This window comes from Gorilla gorilla, chromosome 11 (genome assembly GCF_029281585.2).
Source record: "Gorilla gorilla gorilla isolate KB3781 chromosome 11, NHGRI_mGorGor1-v2.1_pri, whole genome shotgun sequence".
Taxonomy (NCBI): Eukaryota; Metazoa; Chordata; class Mammalia; order Primates; family Hominidae; genus Gorilla; species Gorilla gorilla.
Window position 1 is genome coordinate 137,689,934 of NC_073235.2, and position 23,518 is coordinate 137,713,451.

At 51.8% G+C, this 23,518-nt stretch overlaps 1 protein-coding gene across 1 annotated transcript in view; it reads left to right on the top strand.

Annotated features, from left to right (window-relative positions):
• Positions 1 to 23,518, top strand: part of SH3BP4 (SH3 domain binding protein 4) — a 104,356-nt gene that overhangs the window by 43,979 nt on the left and 36,859 nt on the right. The window contains exon 2 of the mRNA XM_004033400.5: positions 295 to 368. The gene's annotated coding sequence lies outside the window, so the exon portion shown is untranslated. The remainder of the gene's footprint in view (positions 1 to 294; positions 369 to 23,518) is intronic.

Here is a 23,518-nt window from a genome sequence, read left to right on the forward strand (position 1 = left end):
GGGTGCAGGCTGGCCCAGGAAGGGGGCTGATGTGGCCTCAAAAGGGCTCTTTCCAGTGAGACAGTTCTGGGTGGCCCCCGGTGAAGGTCCTTCCGCTGGCCACTCTCCAGAGTTGGCTTCAGAAGGGGACCTGGGGGCCGCGTGGCAGCGTCCACCACCATCCTCACCTGCCGTGGAAATGCACTGCAGAGCCCGTCTGTCCTCCAGGATGTGAAGGGGCCCTGGCGGGAAGCAGGCCTGAGTTCTGCGCTGGACGGGACTGAAGCTCACTCGTGTTTCCTTCTTGTTTTGCAGCATCTCCCTTCTCTCCTGGACAGAAGGCCGTGTCCTGGGACTTCTCTGATGGCGGGAGGCTGCGGCTGTACCAGGTAGGCAGTGCAGGCATGGTGTGAGTGGGTTGCCGTACCTGGACCCGCTTTACCATGTCATGACCAAGGTGCCGGACTCATGGGGACACAGGCCCCAAACGTGTGCAGAGCAGCTGCAGGAGGGAGAATGCTTCTGGAAGCTTCTGGTGACACTTGACCTTTCTCAGGCACTGCAGGCCTGTCCCTCATGGCGCTCTCCTCCTGTCCTCGAAGCCCACAGTGTTCCATCCTGGCATCCAGAAGCCCGGCCCCAGCGCATTCCCAGAACAGCCCCGTGTTTCTCTTTTCAGCGAATCCACTTTCTGTTGCCACCCGTGGAACGTTCTCACTCTTCCAAGAAGCCAGGCTAGCAGCTCCCCCGCCCCAGCAGCCGCGGGACAGAGCCCAGGTTGGGTGGTGTGTACACAAAGGAGGGATTGTTCTCACGTCGGTCGCAGGGACCTGCGATGAGATGGGGATGGACCCGCGGTTAGAGGTCACCCTCCCTGGGGCGTCAGGGGAGCATTTGTCCTTGAAACACGCTGGCAAAAAATGTTCCAAGGAAGCCTCAGCTGGTGTTCGTGAGGAAGAGCTGGATTAAATGGTGTTCTGGTAAAATGTTCCTGGAGGTTTTCTTGGCTGTTCTTGGCTTTTATACTCCTGGTTGGCAATAGAAGGAACACCCTCCTTTGTAAAGTCGGTTGGATAGGATCACCTACCTCATAGGGCGGGCACAGCCTCCAGTTTTTTAAAAAAGCAACATACAAGTCTTTCCCCACCAAGTAGAAAGGATTGGATCTAAGTAAACGCTACATTTGGATGCTCAAGGCCAAAGGGGGAGTTGAGAAGCCGCAGCTCACAGTGGGATTCCTTTTTGGGCCACGTTGGAATTTTAAAAGCCCTTCTAAATAAAGCAGGCAGCTACTTGCACTGTTTCAGGTTTTTCTTTAAATCCTGTAAACTGAGGGTAGCTGATTGGATTTTATTTCAACTTCTCCCCCCACCCTTTCTGTCCTGTCTCTTTGTTTTCCAGTATCTGCCTGTGCCTTAGGATGGAGAGAAGGTTTGAGATGTTCAGGAGGAGGCTCAGGGCTTTTCACAGTGACGTGAGGAATTCAGGAGTTCTCTGGTCCCAGGGTCAGTCCTCCGCCCACTGGGGCCTCAGCGACTTGAAACACTTCAGCCCAGGCAGAGGCCACCAGCAGGCCTTTCCTTATAAGTGCAGCCCCTGGCCCTGGAGGCTGTGGTCTCTTTGGGCTGTGGTGAACCCTCCTGAAAGGCATCCACATTCCTGGCATTCTTTCGGCCTGGCATTGGTCAGAAAGCAGGGGTTTCTAAAATCAAAGGCGAGCACTGCAGCTTGGTTCTTGTCTGTAGATAAACTGGAGAGACACCAGGGGGTTGTGCGGCGTGGTTCTCTTTGGGCCCCCACATGGACTGGCCTCGCTGGACTTTGCATTTGGGGCATCGCCAGAGCAGGCCCCATCCTGAGCAAAGCAGGAGGAGGTTAATGGGGGTCCCTCTCGGGCTCCAGCAGTTCCTTGGGCGGCACGCCTGTGGTTTGCTTTTTCTGACCCTGTGCCAGAGTTACTGGGGCAGCAAGATGTCTGGGAAGAGGAACGGGAGGGTGGGACGGGTGCCGCCATCCCACAGCGGTGCCCGCTTGTCTCCGTGGCTTGCACACAGGCTTCCGGGAGCCCGGTGAGGGAGGTGCACCCAGACTTGCCCTGGATACAGCGGGCAGAGCGTTGCATGTGCCTCTGGGTGGGGTGTAGGGGTGCTTGGGGGCGTGGGTCCCCACAGCAGTTAGAGACCATCCACAGGCCACCGCACTTTAAGCTGATTTTCGTTTTGCCTTGTTTTCCCAGAGGCATACATGCAGTGTTTTCTTGGTGCCTCTGAATAGTCACAGTCTGATTTGCCTGGGGGTCAGTGAGAGACACGGCTACCCAGGGCTTCCATTTCCAGGCCCCGAGTTTTGCCCGTGGCAAATTTTGTGATTTGCACATAGTTCCCGCCTCATGGGTTCAAGTTGTTAACCTGATCCTGCTCCCACTGTCATCACCATCAGAGGTAGTTTATCCTGGTGCCTGGTGTCCTTCAGGATGAAGGAGGCAGCAGAAATGCCCCCTGACTCAGTTCCTGAGACCAGAATGACTGAGGAAACGGAGGCCTGCAGCAGACCACGGCTGATTGCTCCTTCGGGGAGTGTCAGCTAGGGGACGGAGCCGGTGCGGAGATCGAGGCCCCACAAGGCCTGCCCCTGTGGTTGTTCCCACTGTCCCACTGATGTCTGGGAAGGGTGAGCTCCAGCCCCCGGTGGCTTGAACACCCTCTGTAGTTGTGTCTGCTCAAGGCCTGGGAACACCCTGCCTGTTTCACAGATGAGAAACTCATCTCAGAGTACTCAGAAACCCAGAATACTTCATTCAAGTTCAAGTTCAGAGGGTGATTAAGAAGAATCGGAAGACTGGGTGCAGTGGCTGATGCCTGTAATCCCAGCACTTTGGGAGGCCGAGGCGGGCGGATCACGAGATCAGGAGATCAAGACCATCCTGTCTAACATGGTGAAACCCTGTCTCTACTAAAAATACAAAAAAATTAGCCAGACATGGTGGTGGGCACCTATAGTCCCAGCTACTTGGGAGGCTGAGGCAGGAGAATCGCCTGAACCCAGGAGGCAGAGATTGCAGTGAGCTGAGATTGCACCACTGCACTCCAGCCTGGGTGACAGAGCGAGACTCCATCTCCAAAAAAAAATAAAAAATAGAAAGGTCTCGGAGCCCATCCTGCAGACCGGCTGCATTTGTGTGTCCCCTAAACCACTCCTCTGTTCCTTTAGCTTAGCTGGGTGCCTGGTGGGGCACGTGAACCATGTGGGCTGGTACCACACCCCCTCTAGACTGGCCAAGGGGAATAAATCATGAGCCACAAACAGGAGACATAAAAATGAACAGGTAAACATGATTTTTTTTCTTGGGATTGTAAATTCACACGACAGTTGAAGGTGCAGTGAAGAAATGGATGGTAGCGGAGTCACCCACTCTTCGCAGGGCTACTGGCCACGCAGGCTCTGCCTGCACACCTCCTGCCTGGACCGTGTGGAAAGTCTTCAGGGGTCACGTCAGACTGAGGGTCTCCAAAGTTCCTATCCCTTTGTGTGTTTGTTTGGTGAGCTTTTTGTTTGTTGGTTTTGGTTTCGAGGTGAAAGTCACATAACCTCCAGCTGACCACTGCAGTGGGCATTGAGTACATTCTTGGTCCTGTGTCACCACCGCCTCTCTCTCGTTTCAAAACTTCGTCATCACCCTGGAAGAGCACCCTGTACTCACTACGTGACCACACCCGTTGCCCCTGCCCCCACCTCTGGCAACCGCTAATTGGTTTACTTTTGAGGTTTGCATTGGGCTATGTCCCCATGGCCTTCAATCTGTGACAGAGATCCTGGCTTTCATACATCCTTGGGACAGAGAAACCAAGGCCAGCGTCCTTAATAGCATGACCAAGTCTGCTTTTACTGTCCATTGAGGTGTCCTGCAGGCACTGATTCTGCACCCGCCAAGGCCTGACCTCCCTGTTATCAGCAGATAATCCAATAGAGGAGAAGGGCACTTGAGGCCATGCAGCAGCTGAACGGGAAGCTGTGCTCAGTGTGTCTCCAAGCCTCTGCATTCCAGTGACAACGTCCGCAGGGCCTCAGTGAATAAACCGCTGCAAATGCACGTTGGTGAGGCCATCAGCTGCCGAAGGGAAGCTGGGGAATCTGGACGGAGGAGAAAGAAACGTGAGCTGCACTCCCGGCGACACACTGGACTAAGAACGGCGCCTGCCTTCTTGAGAGGCTTGTTTTGTGGTGTCTTAACTAGCCTGCCTTACACCTTTCTTAAAGCAAGCATGTTGTGAGTTCACAGGAGGGATTTTTAACATACTTGAGGCTTTGGGGACAAAAGACATCAGTCAAAGAAAGATTCCGCTATTATTTATTTCAAGAGCCTTTGAATCTCTTGCTGAAATCTGCTCCCATTTTGAAGAAGCTTCCTATCAAATCAGAAAAGCCCTGATTTTCCTGTCTCTGTGTTTGGAATTGTCCCCCACCCTGTTGTTAGTTCATTCCTTAAAGTTGTCTGGGCAGACTGCAATTGCAGAAGGGCACCTGGATGCGTTTCATTCTTGGGTCAGAAAAATACCTATGCAAAGAGCTTCTGACTAAGCATAGACAGATTTCAGTTATTGGCACAATAGCATGTTACATAAATCAATTTCCTTGGGCCTCAGTTTCCTCCTTGGTAAAGATGGAACCTGGGTCTCTGAAGGTTCTCAAAGACTAAAAAGGAATCTAAGACACCCTCAGACTTGCTCAAGAAGAAAACGGGGCAGGATTATTGGAATGATCCAGAAAGAGAGCACAGTGAGTCTTCTCAAACTTTGAGAAATGAATTGGTCATCAAAAATTAGACTTTCCTCTCACCTGTGCAGCTGGCTCTGTCACCCGGCCTCTGCTGCTCACCACCAGCACACACCTGGCCCAGGAGTGGCTGCCAGTCAATGCTCAGCAGCCCTTTGCAGGACCTGCCCTTGGGCTGCTTTTGAGTTTCTGAGCATCCAAGTCTCAGAAGCAGCTGGTTGGGCCAGCTCAAGCTCTGGGTCCGCTGTGCATTGATTCACCTGTACCTGGTCTCCACCACTGATCCATCTGGAGAGGGGTGAGGCCACGGGGGTTTCCAGGCTGGGGGTGTGCCTGGGCCAGGCAGCGACAGCCACTGGGAACCCCAGGCAATAGGGGAAGTGGCACTCACTTATCCTCAGCTGGGCTTCTCTACAGGCTCCCTCCCTCCTTCCCTTCTTCCTTCCTTTCGGAACTCCCTACAACCCTATCACGTTAAGCAAGTCCTGTAGGCTCTCTGGGCCTCACTTCTCTCACCTGCTTATGGAGGGCCCCCGAGCCTCAGCTGTGTGATTCACTGTTAACATGTTATTGATGTGACTGGGGGGCTGCCCCTGTCTGTGACATTTCATTCATGCCGTTCTCCCATGCAGGTTGCTCTCCTGATCTGGGCTCCGCCCTTTGGTTCCAGGGGATATGAAGGTCAGAGGAGGGATTAGCATGATCCACTGGCCAGAGTCAGTAACACGGGGCCCCTCCTTCCAAGAGGGGCTTAGCCAGAAGGGGAAGCCTGGATCTTGGGGTCGGGCTCTGATGCTTTGTCTCTGAGCCGCTGACACGGAGGACGTCAAGCCGCGATGTTCATGTCCCCATTGCGTAGAGGTGGGTCCTGTAGTCCCACATGTGGTGTTCTCTGAATCTCCTTTCCACTCTGTTGGAGGGTCAGAGGGACTTGAAAGATCACAGAGCCCAGCCTTGCATTTGGCAGAGGAGAAAGCAGAGACATAAAGGCCAGGGACTTGTGCCGGGTCCTACCCGCCATCTGGTGCCCCACACACTGGGGCCTGTCCCCACTACCAGCAACCTCTGTGTGGGTTCTGCCTTTTTCTGCACTGGTGGTGTCTCCCCATCGCCCCAGCTGCTTGTGGGCAGGTGTCACCTTGTTCTGACCTCTTTCCTTCCCCCAGGCAGCTCTGGACTTTGCTCTCAGTAAACACAACTTGATTCTTTTCCTTCTTACCTTATCATTGCCCATAAATCCCGTTTACACGGTGCCCACTTTTGTGTCTGAGCTGGGACGTACAACCTCGTCTCTGCCTCCAGTTTTTGAGAAATTAATTATAAACAGTGTTGACAGAGGCTCTGGCTTGACTTGGGGCATCTGCTGCTCTTCCCGGCCTTGGTCTTCTGAAGGTAACTGTTATCAGTAACGGAACAGATGTGTTTATCCTGGGCTCCCGGGCCCTTGGCGTGGCCCTTTCAGGGGGTCTGTGAAACCCCTGAAACTGCATGCGGAACTTTACAGATGGAGGTAGTTTTCTAAAGAGAGGGTCCAGAGACTTTGTCAGATTCCTTAGAGGATTTGCACCCTCAAAAAACGTTAACAACCTCTGAGCTGGAGGAAGGCCTAAGACAAGCCTATCGCACTTGGAGATAAGATAAGCCGAGGCGGGACCTAATGGGGCCTGAATGTCTTGGCCAGAGTGCGCAGCTGAAACGGAGATGACACTTGACAGAAACCAGTGTAAAACTCTCCTTCCCTTTATTTAGCTTTTATTTCTTGTGCTTTTCATTAAGTACAGATATTCTTTGCTCGCTTACAGAACAGGGAAGACCTGGCTTCTGAAAATTATCTTTAGGTTTTTCATTGAATTTGGTCTTATTCTGAACAATGCCTGAACGTCGAAGGTGCTCTCCTAGATAGGTTAATAGAAACCCACAGTCCAGGGCAAGAGGCCGCATCCAGGGAGCCTGTGTACAGGTGACTGGAGAGATGAGTTCTCACGGACCGTTCGGGCAACTTGGTGTTCAGGCCTGGACATTTCAGTGCTGCATTTGAAGAGGAATTATGAACTGGCTTTCAAAGGAGGGTGAGGTGTTTTGTTTTTTGTTTTTTATTTTTTTTGACATGGAGTCTTACTCTGTTGTCCAGGCTGGAGTGTGGTGGCACAATCTCACCTCACTGCAACCTTCGCCTCCCGGGTTCAAGTGATTCTCCTGCCTCAGACTCCAGAGTAGCTGGGATTACAGGTGTGCGCCACCACGCCTGGCCAATTTTTGTATTTTTAGCAGAGACAGCGTTTCACCACGTTGGCCAGGCTGATCTCAAACTCCTGACCTCAGGCGACCTGCCCGCCTCGGCCTCCCCAGAGTGCTGGGATTACAGGTGTGAGCCACCATGCTGGGCTGGAGGGTACATTTTTAAACGATGCAATTCTGGGGCCATCGTCAGATTTGGCGAAGAGGAAGCTGCGGGAGAGAACTGTTACTATACAGGATTTGAAGAACTCTCCTGCAGGCTTATTTTATATTTAAATTGTGCACAGTGGTTTATAGTTTTCCAAGCTGTCTTGGGTTTGTTATGTTGCGTAATCTTCTCAAGGACAGGTGGGTTGAGCCAAATATTCATTAGCAGCCTCCTTTTACAGATGAGGAAACTTGTGCCTCAGAGAAGCTGAAGTCATCAAACCAAGGTCAAGCTGGATGTGGTGGCTCATGCCTGTAATTCAAGGGAGGCTGAAGCGGGCGGATCACTTGAGTCCAGGAGTTCAAGACCAGCCTGGGCAACATAGCAAAACCTGGTCTCTATAAAAAATACAAAAAATTAGCCAGTTGTGCTGGTGACACTTGTATCCCCAACTACTCAGGAGGCTGAGGTGGGAGGATTGATTGAGCCCGGGAGGTCAAGGCTGCAGTGAGCTGTGATCACGCCACTGCACCGCAGCCTGCATGACAGAGCGAGACCCTGTCTCAAAAACAAAACAAGTAAAACAAAAAGGGTCAGGCATTTGGCAGGGATGGACCCCAGTAGAATCTTCTGATCCCAGTGCCGTGACATAGGGTCCCCAGAGCAGATGGGCTGGGTTCAGATAACGGAAGGCCACGCAAGATTCTAGAATTGTCAGCAGAGGGAGGAGTTGCCTGACAGCAGCAGATTCCAAGGAGGGCCCGGATGAACCTCCAACAGGAATGCTGATTCCGTTCTGCCTTTGATCTCTTGATTTCAAAAGAACTTGAAGTAACTTGAACCTGGCTGCCATCTGCCCAGGCATAGATGTGTGCCAGGAGGCAGGTCTGCCTCTAAGTTGCTATGAAATAGTTTGCCCAACTTGGATGCTACGTTTCTTTAGAAAATCTTCAAGCTATCACACGTGAATAGGCTTCTGATCGAATAAGCCCAGGGCTTCGGTGGATGGGGCATGGCTGGCAGCAGGGCCAGCGTGGCCCTGTCCTTTCGGTCCTCTGTGGCAGGGACCCACGAAGCAGTACCCAAGGGCTGGAACCAGCGTGACCGAGGAGAACTCTCCCCTGGCCAGGGCCTGGCTCTCAAACACCAGATTCTGGGGTGGACTTAGATCCTACAAACCCAGGCCACAGAGGCCAGGGTACCAATGTATTCATTTGACAGGAAAAAAGGGGATTCTTTGGAGGTGCAGATAATGCATCCTCACTGTACAGGTCAGGGGCATGAGAGCAGAATGAGGGTCATTCGAAGGATAGAGTGTCTGTTTACTGTTTTATCTGCTGAGAAGCAGACCCTGTTTTCTTCCCATTTTGCCAGCACCTGTGTGTAGCCTGGACTCTGGAACTAAACTCTCTGGTCTGAGGGGTGGAGGGGTCAAATCTTGGTGAGGAACAGTTGCATGGCTCTGCTCACTGACCTCTGTTGGGCCTTAGTTTGCTCATCTGTAAAACGGGAGTGAGAAGTCGCAGTTATGGGCGTGTGACGCCTTCCCAGTCACGCTCCTATGCAGGGAGATGTGGCTCTGGCATACAGAAGCTGAACTCACAGTGATGGTGACAGAGGCTGGAGGCTGGGGGGCTTGCAGTGTCTGTATCCAGTTGGCTCCAGGGATGGCCCCACCCCTGTCCTCACCTCGGTGTGATTTTAGGGGCCACAGTCTGTTCCTGTTTTTTCTTAGCTGGTTTGAGTTGGGTTTTGAGAGTCCTAAAACCCACCCAAGATGCCCCTAGGTACCTGCCCTCTGTGGGGTACATTGCTTCAGTGGGACTGCAGGCTTTGGGGCTCCCCGTTAGCACCCCAACTGCTCCCGGCTCCTGGCTGTCACTCGGTGAAGTTTGCCACGGCTTCCCCTGTTGGTGGTGTTTTTCCTGTGCCTGACTGACTAGGTACCCTCCTAACTCCTAACTAAACATAGGTTTTCTTTTTCTATGCTTTAGTAGTTATTTCTCATAACAAAAATATGCTCTCAGTGTCACAGTTATTTTTAATAAATGTATCTTTCCAGACTGTTCTCTGCGCATGTGCTTAATATTTTAGCCTCAGGTGGGTTCCTCATGGGCACCTTCTTAAGGTGTCATTGCCTGTAGTCGCCTCGGTGGCACTGGACCTCTTTAGAGTGGCTTTGCTTCTTTACAGGGTTTCATTATTTTTTTAAAAAGTTTTATTGAAATGAAGTTCACATAACATATAATTTACCATTTTGAAATGTCACAATTCTGTGCTGTATAGAATATTCACAAAGTTGTGCAACCACCACCTCTTATCAAATCTCCAGAACATTTTTTTCAACCGTAAAGGGCACCCATTAGCAGTCGCTGCCCCTCCTTCCCGCCCCTGACAACCACTGCTCTGCTTTCGGTTTCTATGGATTCCTATGGATTTGTGTATTCTGGACATGACTTATAAATGGAACCATACAATAGGTGGCCTTTGGTGACTGTCTTCTTTTCACCGCAGAGTGTTTCCAGGGTTCATCCACGTGGCAGCATGTGTCAGAATCCCATTCCTTTTTATGGCTGCATAATATTCCATTGTATGGCTATGTCACATTTTGTTTACACTTTCATTCGTTGATGGACATTTGGGTCGTTGCCACCTTCTGGCTGTTGTGACTGGTGCTACTAGGATTCATGTATTTGATGGTCTAATTCTGTTCTAAGAGCTGTCTTCTCTCATTTCCAAGTTCTTGGAGAGATCCCTGGCTTTTGATTCCTTCTCCTCCACCCCATGCCTATCCCCAGGATTTTATGAATCTCCCAGGAGCTAGGGCTTGGTATGTTGTTGAACTCACTGTTGGCATGGACCAGCAAGGGTCGCTGTCACATAAAGGCCTGTGTTAGGTGCCATCCGCCTGCGGATCACCCTGGGTGTTAACACAGGACTGCAAGGAAGCACTGCTTGTGGAGAGCAGGATAGTCAACAACAGACCTAGGCCAGGTGTCTGCTCAGGTGTCACACAGGAGGCTTGTTGTGGAAAAGCAGCTTCCTGGGCATGCCCTGTGCTGGCCATGTCTGTCTGTCTGTCTGTCTGTCTGTCCAGACCAGGGAGTGGTCTGAATTGGCTGCACCCCAGGGGGCTCCCCTGACTTCTGGCTTGCAGTGGAGAGGGAGGTGTCAGGGGAGCCCCTCGCCTGGGGCTGACTCCGGCTCCCCTGACTGGGGGTCCCTGTCTCCCCTAGGTTCCAATAGAGGCTTCCCCTTTCCCCACTTCCCTGGCGTCACTTCCCCCAGGGGTCCCTTCACTGTTGTAAATTGTCCCTTTCCTGTTGGGGCCTTGAGTGATGTCTCAGCCCTACTGAGTGAAGATCTCCAAGGCAGGCCCAGAACCTGCATTTTAACAAAGCTTCCCCTGACACCTTGAGCCCCTCAGAGCTGCTGAACCCCCGCCTCCGCCACCCCGCTTAGTTGTTGATCTCGGCTTCCTCGTGTCCAGGCTACAGGCTGACCTCTCTTGTGCTTCTGCCTTTCAGAGCTTCAAAGGAAGCACATGTTTGCTGAACCCTCCCAGGGATCCAGGCTTTGCAGGTTTCACACACATCTTACAAAATGCAGTGGGGGCAGAACGAGAGGAGAGCCAGAGCATGCTGGCTTTGGGAGGGGTGGCCCATTGTAAACAAGCCAGCGCTGGCCGTCCCAGGGTCCCAGGCAGGCTGGCTTGGTTGGGGCTACACACAGCCAAGCACTCTTAGCTCCTGCAGTTGGAATCCCGCTCTTGCATGCCCGCCTGTGTTCCTGGCTGTGGGAGGCGCCAGGGGGACGTTTTGATCCCTGGGGGAGTAGGAAGCTGGCCCAGCCCCTGCAGCTGTCTGGCCCCAGCCACTAATCCTGGGCAGGAGCCGCCTGTCCTGGCATGGTGCTGGGCTGGCTGGAGTGGAGTGACCTGAGAATGGGGCCTGCTTTGTACCCAGAGCACATGCCAGCCACGGCTTGTATGACCTAGCGAGCAGGACGGGAAAAGGACAGCAGGTGGGAGATGGGAGTCAGCCTTGGTCTCCTTTGTCTTCGCAGGCTTTGTTCCACGAGGATTTTTTCTTTCCTGCCCTTTTCCTTTGGGCTGGGCGTGGGTGTGTTCAGAAAATCTCAGAGCGGCCACTTGCTGCCCCGGGGGGTATCATACGCATCATGGGTTTGGTCAAGAGTGGATCCATCAAAAATCTGTGGGGTAGCATTTTTTAGGAAACGAAGCATAGTGCCTTTTATTCCTAATGGATTTTTAGCTGTGATATAAAAGCATTCCCGGAAAGAAGCCAGCAGATGAAGGTCCCGATGGTGCTGGGCTGGCTGTAGTCGGGACCACAGGACTCTCAGAAGCAGAGGGCCTGTGCTCTCAGGAGTCTGTGGACTCAGGGGCCCCCCTCGCTCTGCTTTGCCAGGGGCCGCCCAGCCTAGATTTCTGCTGGGCCAGCACCCCGTGGGCTCTCGGATGAGACTGGCAAGGCCAAGCATGTGAGGCCTGTTCCCAAATGGAAGCGTCCGTCTGTACTACTGCACGGCTGCCAAGACCCTCCAGCTCTGACCCTCCATCTGGGTTTTGCCTGGGGATTCAAAGAGGGGCTGGGTTAGGGGAGATAAAGGGAGGGGGACTAGGGCAGGACCTCAGTGACAGCAGCAACATGGCTGATGCACCTGGTGTTTAGTGATGAAGATTGGGGGTGCCACGCTGCATCTGTGTGTCCTTGGACAAGTTCATTCCCCAAATCCATTCCATTTCCTCTACTCATCGGATCTGCTTCAGAGACTTAAACGAGCTGACGGAACATTTAGCACAGGGCCTGGCCACGGGTAAAGGATGTCATCTTACCCCGGTTAGAATGGAAATGAATTCCATTTTCTAGGGTCAGGTGAGCCCACACCTGTGAAATCAAGTAGAGGGGAGGGAGGGGAGGGAGTGGAGGCAGTTGAGTGGGAGAGTCCAGGTGAGACAGGTGAGTCCCTGCAGGAAGGCAGGAGCAGGAGGCACAGAGGGGAGCTGGTCAGAGATGGAGAGATGGCAGGTGGGGTCCAGAGCAGCTCCTCCCTGCTTCCTCCAGGTTGCAGTGGAGACCAAATGGCCTGAAAAGCCCCAGATACTGACTCTCTGATCCTTTACCACAGAGCTTCTCACCTGGGGCGACCTTGCCTCTCCCAGCCCCCCAGGGACACTTGGCAATGTCTGGAGATTTGTGGTTGTCACCAGGCAGGGAGGAGGGAGGAGGTTCCAACCGGCATGGAGTGGGTAGAGCCTGAGGACGCTGCTGCAGATCGTGCAGTGCCCAGGACAGCCCACACAAAGATGGATCCGGCCCCAAATGTCAGCAGTGATAAGGTGGAGAAATGGTTTTCCAGACAGTTTGCTGTTTCACCTAGAAAACTGATTGACTGGTTTTGGAGGAAGGAGGAATTTAGGATGAGAGATTTCTGGGCGCTGCCACTTGCTAAGTGGGGAAGAAGAGACCAGGCGTGCAGTGCTTGAGAGGCTGTGGCCATCCTGAGCCCTGGCTGCGGCCATCCTGAGCCCGTGGGGGCAGTTGTGGGTAGTGCGGAGGAGGCAGGGTAGAGACACGGTTTGGCCATCAGCAGAGATGCCCCTAGCCATGCCCAGGGTGGACTCAGGCACCCGAGGAGAATGCGCCAGCGAGGAGACCAGCAGAGCAGGGATGGGCACCGGAGAGGTTGGACGTCAAGGGCAGGCAGGAGAGGAGACCCTCTGAAGGAGGCCAAGAAGGACCAGCCATGGGGGGTGGAGGATGCCGCGTGAGCTGCACCCCCGCGGGAAAGGGAGAGTCGCAGCTGGGTGGCTTGGAGGTTTCAGAGCTGTCAGGAAACCTGCCCTGGGACTTGGCCCTCTGTGTGGCCTTCCTCTCCAGCCTGGGTGGGAACAGTGTCGTGAGCCATTAGGTGGGAGCTGGTGCCCGGAGAGGTGTGACACAGCTTGAGGGGCCACCGCAGGATGTGTATAAGCTGAAAGGAAGGAGGCCTGTTTGCCAGCCTCACCTCCCAGCTCAGCCAGCCTGAAGCCCTGGGCTGGGACAGCCCCTTGGTGGAAGGGAGGCCCTTTGATGCAGCCGGGGCTGTGTGGTCGCCTGGCATGAGCTCTGGGCTGCAGCCTCCCTGCAGGGCACCAGGAGGTCCGGAGAGAAAACGCCAGGAAGAACCAGCCGAGGCCTGCTCCGGAACCATGGCGAAATAAAGCAGGAGGCGGAGAACGCATGAGGTGCTACCTCTTGTACCGCTTCTCCTTGTAGGTGGGTATTTTCTCCTGATTCTCTTTTTGGTACCCTCTGTGTAGAATAATGCTCCTTAGGTACTTTCTAGTTGGAGACAAGAAAGAATCTTCTCCAAGCTCCCCTTGGTTCTGGCAGTGTCCTCTGGCTCTGGATCACTCTTGGTGCCCTTTCCAAGCACCTCTCCCTACTCACTGTAAAAACTCCAAGGCAAACAAGCTGTGAATTATCAAAAGGCCACCGGCCTCTGGTGAACTCATTCTCCCGCTAGGAAACCTGTTGGGTAGGTTTTGTTCTATTTTATCTCCACCTGGTATGGGCTTGTAGCAGAGGCCCTACTGAAAAACGGGGTGATTCACACACTTTGCTCATTTTTGCTTTGCTTTAAAAAAGAAAGCAATGGGAGCAGCTGGCTGCTGCCTGCCTGTTTTTGTCTGACTGTCCTGTAAGCTCTACCACACCAGCACAACACCGGGGTTCCAGCTGGCTTACAGGGGCTGGGCTGACATTTGCCCAAGGGACAGGTGGACGGACAGCTTGTGTTCTCTGGGATTGTCTAGAAATCAGCTGATTTGCATAAGAATGTTTCCCCATAGCTGAGAGCTTAATGTTCATCACTGACCCATTGGTAAGTTTGTTGAAATAGAAATGGTTCCGGGTAGAATATACTTGCCTCCTTACCACCTGAAGGACTATTACTTGGGATAACCAGGCTTCCCAGAGTGCTGTCTGGGTCCTCCTGCTGCCCAGCTCCCCTCTGAGCTCTGCAGGTGCCATCCGGCCTGCAGTGTGTGTCTGTCTGCCGTGGGCCTCCACTCTGCAAAGGCAGTTCTCCCCTCCACTTCCAAGGAACAAAACTCAGAGGCTCGCTCCAGTATGGCGGGATGGTTGAAAGGACCAAAGTGTCACTGAATGAGCCAGAGATAAGAGGATCTTAAAGGAGAGTTTGGGAGAGGGGCCGTGGTGTGGTGTGCCTGGGACCCTGGAGGACGGAGCTCCTAGGTCATTGTGTCTAAGAGTGCTTTGGGGATTCAGCTCCTTCTGTTGGCCTCCATTATTTCTTGGCTTCTCTGTTGTGTCTCTTCTCTCTCTCCTTGGCCTCTCTCTGCATCTGTGTCTGCTCTTTGCTAGCCGGCCTGCCTTTGATGGTAACTGTTCTCTGGGGTCTTGCCCTTGACTCTTGCCTCCTTCCCATATCCTTGATCTGGATCTCTCTATGGATCTCTCCCCAAATGTCTATTCCAGATCTAATCAAGATTTACCTCTCACTGCCAGAGCCATGTGTTTGCTCCTCACGTGGGTACCCCACGTTGGCATGTCCAGGAGAAAACCCTCTACCTTGCTTTTTCTCCATGCTGCCCACATTCAGCCTATTTTGGAGATCCCAGCTAATAGCGTCTTTGTGGTTTCCGCTCGCCACCTCCATGTCACCCCCAGGACCTGCCTCTTGCTCCTGGGAAAGTGTGTTAGTCTCACCTCTCCTCAAACCTTCCCTGCCATGGTATAGATGCTCAGTCACCTCCTTCTGGTGAGTGCTGGAGCTTCCTGGAGGGTCTTTTTTCAGGGTTACCTCCTGCTTATCTACCCTTCATCCCATCCCCGGGATCCCCCAAACTACTGAGGGTGTATCATCCCCTCCTTGGCAGCCTGACTTGCAGATTAGAGACCCCTCCCCATGGTGCACACGGCCCCTATGGCTCCCACCCCAGGTTTTCTCCATAAACCTTGAGCCAGTACACCTTCATGCACCAGAAATGCTGGGTGTTTCTGTGAGCCCCCTTTGCTCTGTCCCTGGGCCCACCCCACTTCATCTCCAGTTGCCTGTCTGAGTCCTGTGGCACTGACCTCCCGTGCTGGGCTCAGCCTGCTTCATGGGGAGGCCCGCAGGGCAAGATGCACACAGTAGGCCCCAGAACTACTCGGTCCAGCTGTTTGGTGGCTGGAAAACCTTGGACAAGAGGCTTGGCTTCTCTGCATCTCGGTTTCCTCATTTGTGAAATAGAGGTCATAATCCTTATCTGTCTCATAGGGCACTTGTGATACACAAATGAATTAACACATTGAAAGCTTTTAGAATGGTGCCTGACACACACCCAGCAGCCAATGAATGTTGCAGGGCATACTGGTTCCCTAGGGCTGCTGTAACACAGTGCCAAGGACTGCATGCCTTAAAGCAGAAACACATTCTCACAGTCTGGAGGCTGGAGCCTGAAAGCAAGATGTTGGCAGTACTGTGTCTCTCCAAAGACTCTAGGAGAACCCTTCCCCGCTCTCCAAGGAGAACCCTTCCTCCCTCTCCTAGGAGAACCCTTCCTACCTCTCCTAGGAGAACCCTTCCTCCCTCTTCTAGAACTCTTCCTCCCTTTCCTAGGAGGACCCTCCTCCCTCTCCTAGGAGAGCCCTTCCTCCCTCTTCTAGGAGAACCCTTTCTCTCTCTCCTAGAACCCTTCTTCCCTCTTCTAGGAGAACCCTTCCTCTCTCTCCTAGAACCCTTCCTCCCTCTCCTAGGAGAACCCTTCCTCCCTCTTCTAGGAGAACCCTTCCTCTCTCTCCTAGAACCCTTCCTCCCTCTCCTGGAACCCTTCCTCCCTCTTCTAGGAGAACCCTTCCTCTCTCTCCTAGGAGAACCCTTCCTCCCTCTCCTAGAACCCTTCCTCTCTCTCCTAGGAGAACCCTTCCTCTCTCTCCTAGCTTCTGGTGGTTTTTGGCCGTCTTCGTTAGCTTAAAGCCGTGTTCCTTCAAAAAATATCTGCCTCCATTGTTATGTGGCCCTCTTCTGTCTGTGTCTCTGTACTGGCTTTAAATTTCCCTCTTATAAGGACACCAGTGATTGGAGTTAGAGCCCATCCTAATTCCGTATGACCTCATCTTAACTTCGTCACATCTGCAAAGACTGTATTTCCAAATACGGTAAAATGTACAGGTACCAGGAGTTAGGACTTGAACACATCTTTTGGGGTGACTCAGTTCCACCCATAACAGTGGCTCTCGCTGTCTTCCCTGGATCTTAGTCTCCATGATAGCTCTCATCTGTGTCTTTGTCATTTCTGTAAACCTGCTGAGAACAGCGACAGTCTTGCTTTTCTTTGTATTCCTGGCAAAGGCTCAGTACCTGTGTATTTAGGGAATGTCCTTCCTCTCGGCTTACATTAAGGAAGACTCCAGTTCTGATAACTCTCTGGTTGTCAGAACATATGCCTGTACCAGCTGGAAATGAGAAGGATATGAGCATAAGAAGTCTTGCTTTTGGGAAGCAGCCCCATTCATATACAAGGAGATGGATGGGAGCCACCCTGAAGCCCTCCTTGCAGTTGATTAGTGTCCATTGAGTGGTTGCTGCTGCATTCCAGGCTCTGGGTGGGGGATGGGATTCTGAGAGACAGGCATAGCCCTTGCTGACCCGGAGCGCACAGCTTAGCTGGAGAGACACACAATTCAATAAGCTGTTACGATAAAGTGATTAGGTCCTATTATAGGGAAAGCATGGGGCTGGTGCCCGCACACTCAGTGTGGACGCAGGGAGCAGCTTATTGGTTTAAACACTCTGGCATCTTCCCTCCAGCTGCTCATGAGTGTTACGGGGCACTGACAGTGGCTCAGGGTACTGGCAGGGACAGCCAGCCCAGAGGAGACACAAGAACAGTAACTGGGATGGGAAGCGCCCTGACCTCGGCAGACCATCCCTGGGGTCCCTGCTGCACACAGCACAGTTCAGTGACTGACAGCCACAGCCAGCGACCCAGCGTCTTCACCCCACAGACAGGTCATGCTGACCAGGCTCCACTTACACAGGTTGAGAAGGGTGGTGGCTACAAATATGTCCTGTAACGTTCTATAAATTGGAGCCGAGGGGACGCCTGAGTTGTCTGCCAAGTTTTCTTCCTGGTTGTCATGTTTGGATCATTGTACATCCCACCTAAAGAAAGCACACCCTGTGTCTGAGTGGGGACAATAACCAGCCACACCGCAAGGGAGGGCTCTTCCTTTTACTGCTGGGTGACCTGTGTGGCTGCAGGCCTGGCCTGACCCCAAGCCTCGCTCATAGTTCCCTCCTTTCACCTGCCTGGCCGGCTGGGCTGCAGTGCCTGCAGGGTGCAACGGCTCTTGCTATCACCCACCTTACTCCTCGGAGTGCATTACGCACATCTAACCCTAAAATGCGTTTCCATCTCGGAGTGCATTACGCACTTCTAACCCCAACATGCATTTCCAACTCATGCCGTGCCATTGTCCCAACTTAGTCCCCACTGTGGTCCAAGGAGCAGGAGGAAGGAGACAGGGATGAGTTTTTAATATTTTACCAAGGATCAGGTGAGAAAGCCAAGGACCACACCAGATGAGTGCACAGGCCTCCGGGAGCAGGGCTGGCCTTTCTGCGCCTCGGCTGTGGGGCTGGAGGCCGGATGCCGAATGTGCACGCTCCCTAAATGCAGATGGTGACACAGCTTTTCTCCCAGGCTGTGGAAATTTCAGCCCACTCACAATAAAAAGAAATGTTTCCAAAACAGCCTTTCTGTTCCCTGGTCTTTTCCCAGAATGAATCTTGAATCAGCAGAGGTGAGATTCAGTTGTGAGAGAAGACACATTAAAACCCTAAGTGCTGACTCGCAAGGCACATCTGGCCAGCGTGGGAAGGGAGGAGGTCTTCAGGCCTCCGCTGTCCGAGTGGCTTTCTCCCTGGCCTGTGTGGTTCGTTGCCAGCCCTTCCTCCCTTCTGTGCAGAAGGTCCAGCCCGTCTTCCCCACAGTCACGCAGGAACCTTGTGTATGGAGCTGTTCCCCCTTCTCCAGTTGTCCCCGGTGTCTGGGCAGTCCATGTGCTTCCCAGCACTCCTGCAGGCTGGGGTCTCCCGCCCTTGGCTGGTTTTCACTCAGCTCCTACCAGCTGCTGGAAATTTCTCCTTGGAGTTTGATCTTAGAGCTGTGACTAGGGATGGGCATTCATTTGCATTAGTAATTATTTTGTTAGTTGGTGCATATACCGCTACAGACGAGTTGGGCCCCACCAGGAGGAACTTGATTTTCTGGGGAAATCAACACTGCCTCGAGAGCTCCCAAGGTAACTGCTGGACTGAGGGCAAGGGGGTTTTGCCTGCAGTCGCTTCCAGGGTCTCCGTTCTGCTCTGTCCTTTTATTCCCAAGCCCCTCCCCCCATTTTCTAATGGTTTGAGCGCATTCCTAGTTAATTGCAATGTTCAGATAGTTCCAGTATCTTAGTGAAAGTTAGTGTGAAAGCCCCAGTGATTTGGTTGCCATCAAGAAATGCCTTTGCCCAGGGTCACCTGGTGAGTAAGCGGAGTGTGAAGATTAACCTCTTTGTGCCTCAGTTTCCTCAGCTATTAAACAGAATGATAATATTAACCCCCTCCTAGGATTGATTTCAGAAGCAAATGATTACTACTATCTACCATATATAAACAATGTACATATAGAATAGATGTGTATTATGTACTATTGTTTTCTATAAAATTGTTATTTACTAAAAGGTTTATCATAATATTATTAGCTATTAAAGTATATGTTTATCAACTTAAAAAAAAAAAGAAATGCCTTTGCGTGGCTCTTACGGTGACATAGCAGGATTTTGTAAATTGCACTGTGGATATAGAGGTGTAATTACCCGTTGCCTGCCGACGTCAGCCTGATCCTTCAGGAATGTTTGGCGAGCAGGATCGGGCGATGCTGGATACTTTGGGCTCTTAGGAAAGTCCACTCAGTGAGCGTGGAGGCCGGCCGAGTTTTGTGGTGGAGGCCTCGTCCCTCTGTTTTGGGAGCTCGCCCTCTGTGTGCTGTTGGAGTCTGCATTGTGTTAGATGTTGGAGGCGCTGGGGAAGAAGTGCCCACATGGCATTGGGGGAAATGAGTTCTGAGAATAGGGATGTGGCCCAGCCTTCTCAGTTTTAGCCTTTAGGGAAATGTTTGTTTCCTGGGGCCACCATAACAAAGCACCAGCAGCCAGATGTCTTCCCCGTGGACGTCTGTTCTCAGTTCGGGAAGCCTGATGTCCACAATCAAGTGTCAGCAGAGCTGTTCCTCCCGAGGCTGTGAGGGAGAATCTGTCCCATTCTCCGCTCCTGGCTTCCACTCCTTGGCATCCCTTCTTGGCTTGCAGTTGGTCACCTTCTCACTGGGTCTTCACATCACCTTTCCTTGTGTGCATCTCTCTGTGTCCACATTTCCTCTTTGTATAAATGAGGATGCCAGTCCTATTGGATTAGGGCCCCCCAGTCACTTCATCTTAACTTGATCATCGGCAAAGACCTTCTTTCCAAAGACAGTCACATTTACAGCTACTGGGGATGAGGACTTCAGCATCTTTAGAAGGGACAAAGGGTATTAAAACAATGGGAACATAGTGACTTCTCAGTATTATCCTCTCCCTGGCCTGGTGGCATTTAGGTTTTAGCCAAAAGGTGCTTGCTCACAAGCATTTCTGTGTTATCCTTTAACCCCTGGTTTGGGCCTTAAATGGCTCAAACAAATGCAAATAAGGTGCAGTGAATATTGCTAAACCTTCACTATGTGCAGCCCATAGTTGCCACAGCTGTCAGTGGAAGTAAAATTTAGTAATTGATCAGTAGTTAATAAAGAAATCATACTACCCAATTTAATGAAGCACCTGTTAACCCAATCTGGTGTAATTCTTTGCATTCCAGACCACAGTGGAACACTTGGGAAGCAGCAAGGCTGAGTAAAAATAAGAGTATGTCAAACAAACTTTCACAGACTTTGAGCTGTTATTGAGGAAAAATGTAGGGCCTGGGTGTGAGCTGGGTCACGATGAACCTCTGCAGAAGGCTCAACTTCTAACCTCTGCAGAGCATGTCCTGGGCCCGTGCCACACTATCTCACGTGGGAGCCCTCGCTGCTGTTGTCCCTCCCTATGGTCGATGGGGACAGTGAGGCACAGAGGTCAGCAACTTCCCCAGATCATGTGACTGATAACTGCAGTGCTTAGGCATGACTGCAGGGCTCTGTGGGGAATGCAAGGATGGTTTGAGTCCAGTGTTAGCCTGAAGGACCAGCAGTGAGAGGGTTTCAGTGACTGTGATGGGTACAGCTCACTCTGGTGAGCCAGCGTTTCCCAGGCTTGTAGAGGAAGGTTGGGAAGAAAGAGCCTGTGGGCAGGTTCTTGAGGATCTGAGTGGTGGGGGTGGCCAGAGGATGGGGCTGGCTGAGAACAGATAAAGGTGTGAACCATCTGGGAGGCTGGTTATTTAATGTGGTGCCCAGCCTGTCTCAAGAGTAACACGTCATCCAGGGAAGCTCCCTCTCAGGTGTCCTCCTGCATGGTATTGCCAGAAAGAGACCACAGCCATGGGCGCCTTGCTAGTTGATCTTGAGAGTGGCTGAGCTGGGTCAGTATGAGAAAGGTGCAAACGATGGGCCTCGTGGGGTCCCCTGTGCTCATCAGCGTCAGTCACATGGGGGTACGTTGCAGAGATTTGGGGGACACACATTTGGCTGGGATTAAGAAGCTCAGATTAAAGCGATAGTTCTGGGAGAGTTGCTTCCCCACCCAGGGATATTAAATAATGTCTGGAGACATCTTTAGATGTCACAGCAAGGGGTGGGGGGTGGGGGGAGGAGAAGTGAGGGGAGAGGGGTAGATAAGGTGGCCACTGCACTGGGCCCAGGGGAGCTTGCTGTGATGGACGTAACCACATGGACAGAGACTTGGGCCAAAAACACGAGGCACATCTTAGGAATGAAAGTAAGAGGTGCTTTGTTTTCTGCTGCTTCTGTGTAAGAAGAGATTTGGAAGTCCAGGCAAATTTCCTGTAAGTCACCTGAGCATGTGTTGTACTGGGTGCACTGCTGTGTTGTACTTAGAAAGGGAACACTTTCCTCTGTGACTGGAAGTGTCTGGTGATGCTGAATGCTAAGCTGGGCCTGGGGAGTTGACCGCCCTCAGCACCACCGCCCATTCACTCGTCCTTTCTTTTCTTTTCTTTTTTTTTCTTTTTGAGACGGAGTCTCACTCTGTCACCAGGCTGGAGTACAGTGGCGTAATCTCGGCTCACTGCAACCTCCGCCCTCGTGAGTTCAAGCAATTCTCCTGCCTCAGCCTCCCGAGTAGCTGGGACTGCAGGCGCACACCACCATGCTCAGCTAATTTTTTTGTATTTTTATTAGAGATGGGGTTTCACCATGTTGGCCAGGATGGTCTCGATCTTCTGACTTCATGATCCACCCACCTCGGCCTCCCAAAGTGCTGGGATAACAGGTGTGAGCCACCTCAACTCATCTTTTCATTCATCCTTCTATCTATCTGTCCATCCAACCATCCATCCATCCATCCATCCCTTCCGAGCTAATGCAGAGATGTGGGTTTCTGTCTATGGGGGATGGGGATGCCACCTGACACTTCCCTTGAGAGCAAAACACGTTGACTTCAGAAGATACAGGGAACACAGAGAAAATTACAAGCAACAACATCAATCACCCAGATCTCACTTCCGGCAGCGAGTTTCTGTTTGCCTTTCTTTTTTTTTTTTTTTTTTGGTATATAGCCTTCTCATGTACCCAAAGAAAATTGAGACTATGCTATACTATTGTTTGGTAAAATACTTTAAGACTTAATATATTCACATTTCTCATATTTTAAAATCCTCTCCTGGCTGGGTGAGATCCAGCACTTTAGGAGGCCAAGGTGGGTGGATCACAAGGTCAGGAGTTCAAGACCAGCCTGGCCAAGATGGTGAAACCTGTCTCTACTAAAAATACAAAAATTAGCCAAGTGTGGTGGTGGGCACCTGTAATCCCAGCTACTTGGGAGACTGAGCCAGAGAATTGCTTGAACCCAAGAGGCAGAGGTTGCAGTGAGCTGAGATCGTGCCACTGCACTCCAACCTGGGCAACAGAGCGAGACTCAGTCTCAAAAAAAAAAAAAAAAAAAAAAAAGAAATCCTTTCCTAAGCCATATTAATGGCTGCTTGGCATTCTGTCATCCATAGATCAGACTTTAATTAATCAGTTTCACCCTCGTCTGTGGGGTTATCTTGAGCTTTTGTGTCTGGCTTCCCATCCGTCTTCTCAGGATGAGTGACTGGGCATAAGTTGCTTTATCGACATGAGTGAGCATTGATATTTCTGCACATGTGCTTATCTCCCCTGCCCTCCAGGGGCCCAGTGTCATTCACTGGGTGCCGTGTGTCAGGCCCCCTCCCCTGCTTTTTCATATGGGTATAGTGTTATCAGCGTTAAAATCCCTCTCAGGAAATTAGAGGCAGTGCCACGTTAAATCTGTAATGAATTATTTTAGAATGTTGGTTTTAGGTTGAATCACATCAAATGGTTGATATTCACCCAGTTTTTTTGGTTCTTTCTGAAACGCAGCAGGACTCTTGGTGGGTCCACTGGAGCAGAAAGCACTGTAGGTACCTAGTGTCTTGGGTCCTATCAACACCACCTACATAAACATTCTGTATGGAAGTGAGACACAGGCCCTAATTCTGGGGCCCTGGCAGATCTCCATGGCCCAGGGTGAGTGGGGGGCAGACGAGAGCTTACAGGGTCTTGGACTGCCTGTGTTCAAGGGTCTAAGTGGCTTATGGTGTAGCCAAACCCTTGGTGTGGGGCAGGGAGGTTGCAGGAGGAAGGAAGTTGGATGAGGTGATTGTTTCCATGTAATTCGTATCAGACCATGGCCCTGAGTTCATTCTACAGTCTGGGTGCTTGCTGGGAGTGAGGTGCAGTTCCAGAAGCCAGGGGATTGGGCAGGGGGCTTGGTAGAGCAATAAATCAAACAAAACAGCAGTCCCTGTGCCTATTTTAGTCTCATGGGGTACGGGTACAGGCTGTCCCTCCCAGGCCAGTGTGCAATAGCCAGGTTCAGGCCTCTGGGCAGGTGAATAGGAAAAGCTGCCACTTCCCTCTTAAACACCAGTGTTAGTTACCATAGTATCTAGCGTGATTCTGGCATAAGCTTGCCTTCAGGGAGGCTTTATTGAATAGGTAAATCATTCTTCCACCCCTCCATGATCTTTGCAAGCAAACATTCCTGAAAGTTTTGAGCAAAAAAGATATGTATTATTATGAGTAATTTAGATGACTGTTGTTTCCACAGTGAAGTACTTCTGGGAGAAAGGGAGGCAGCACTGGGGTGCTCTGGGGGTCCC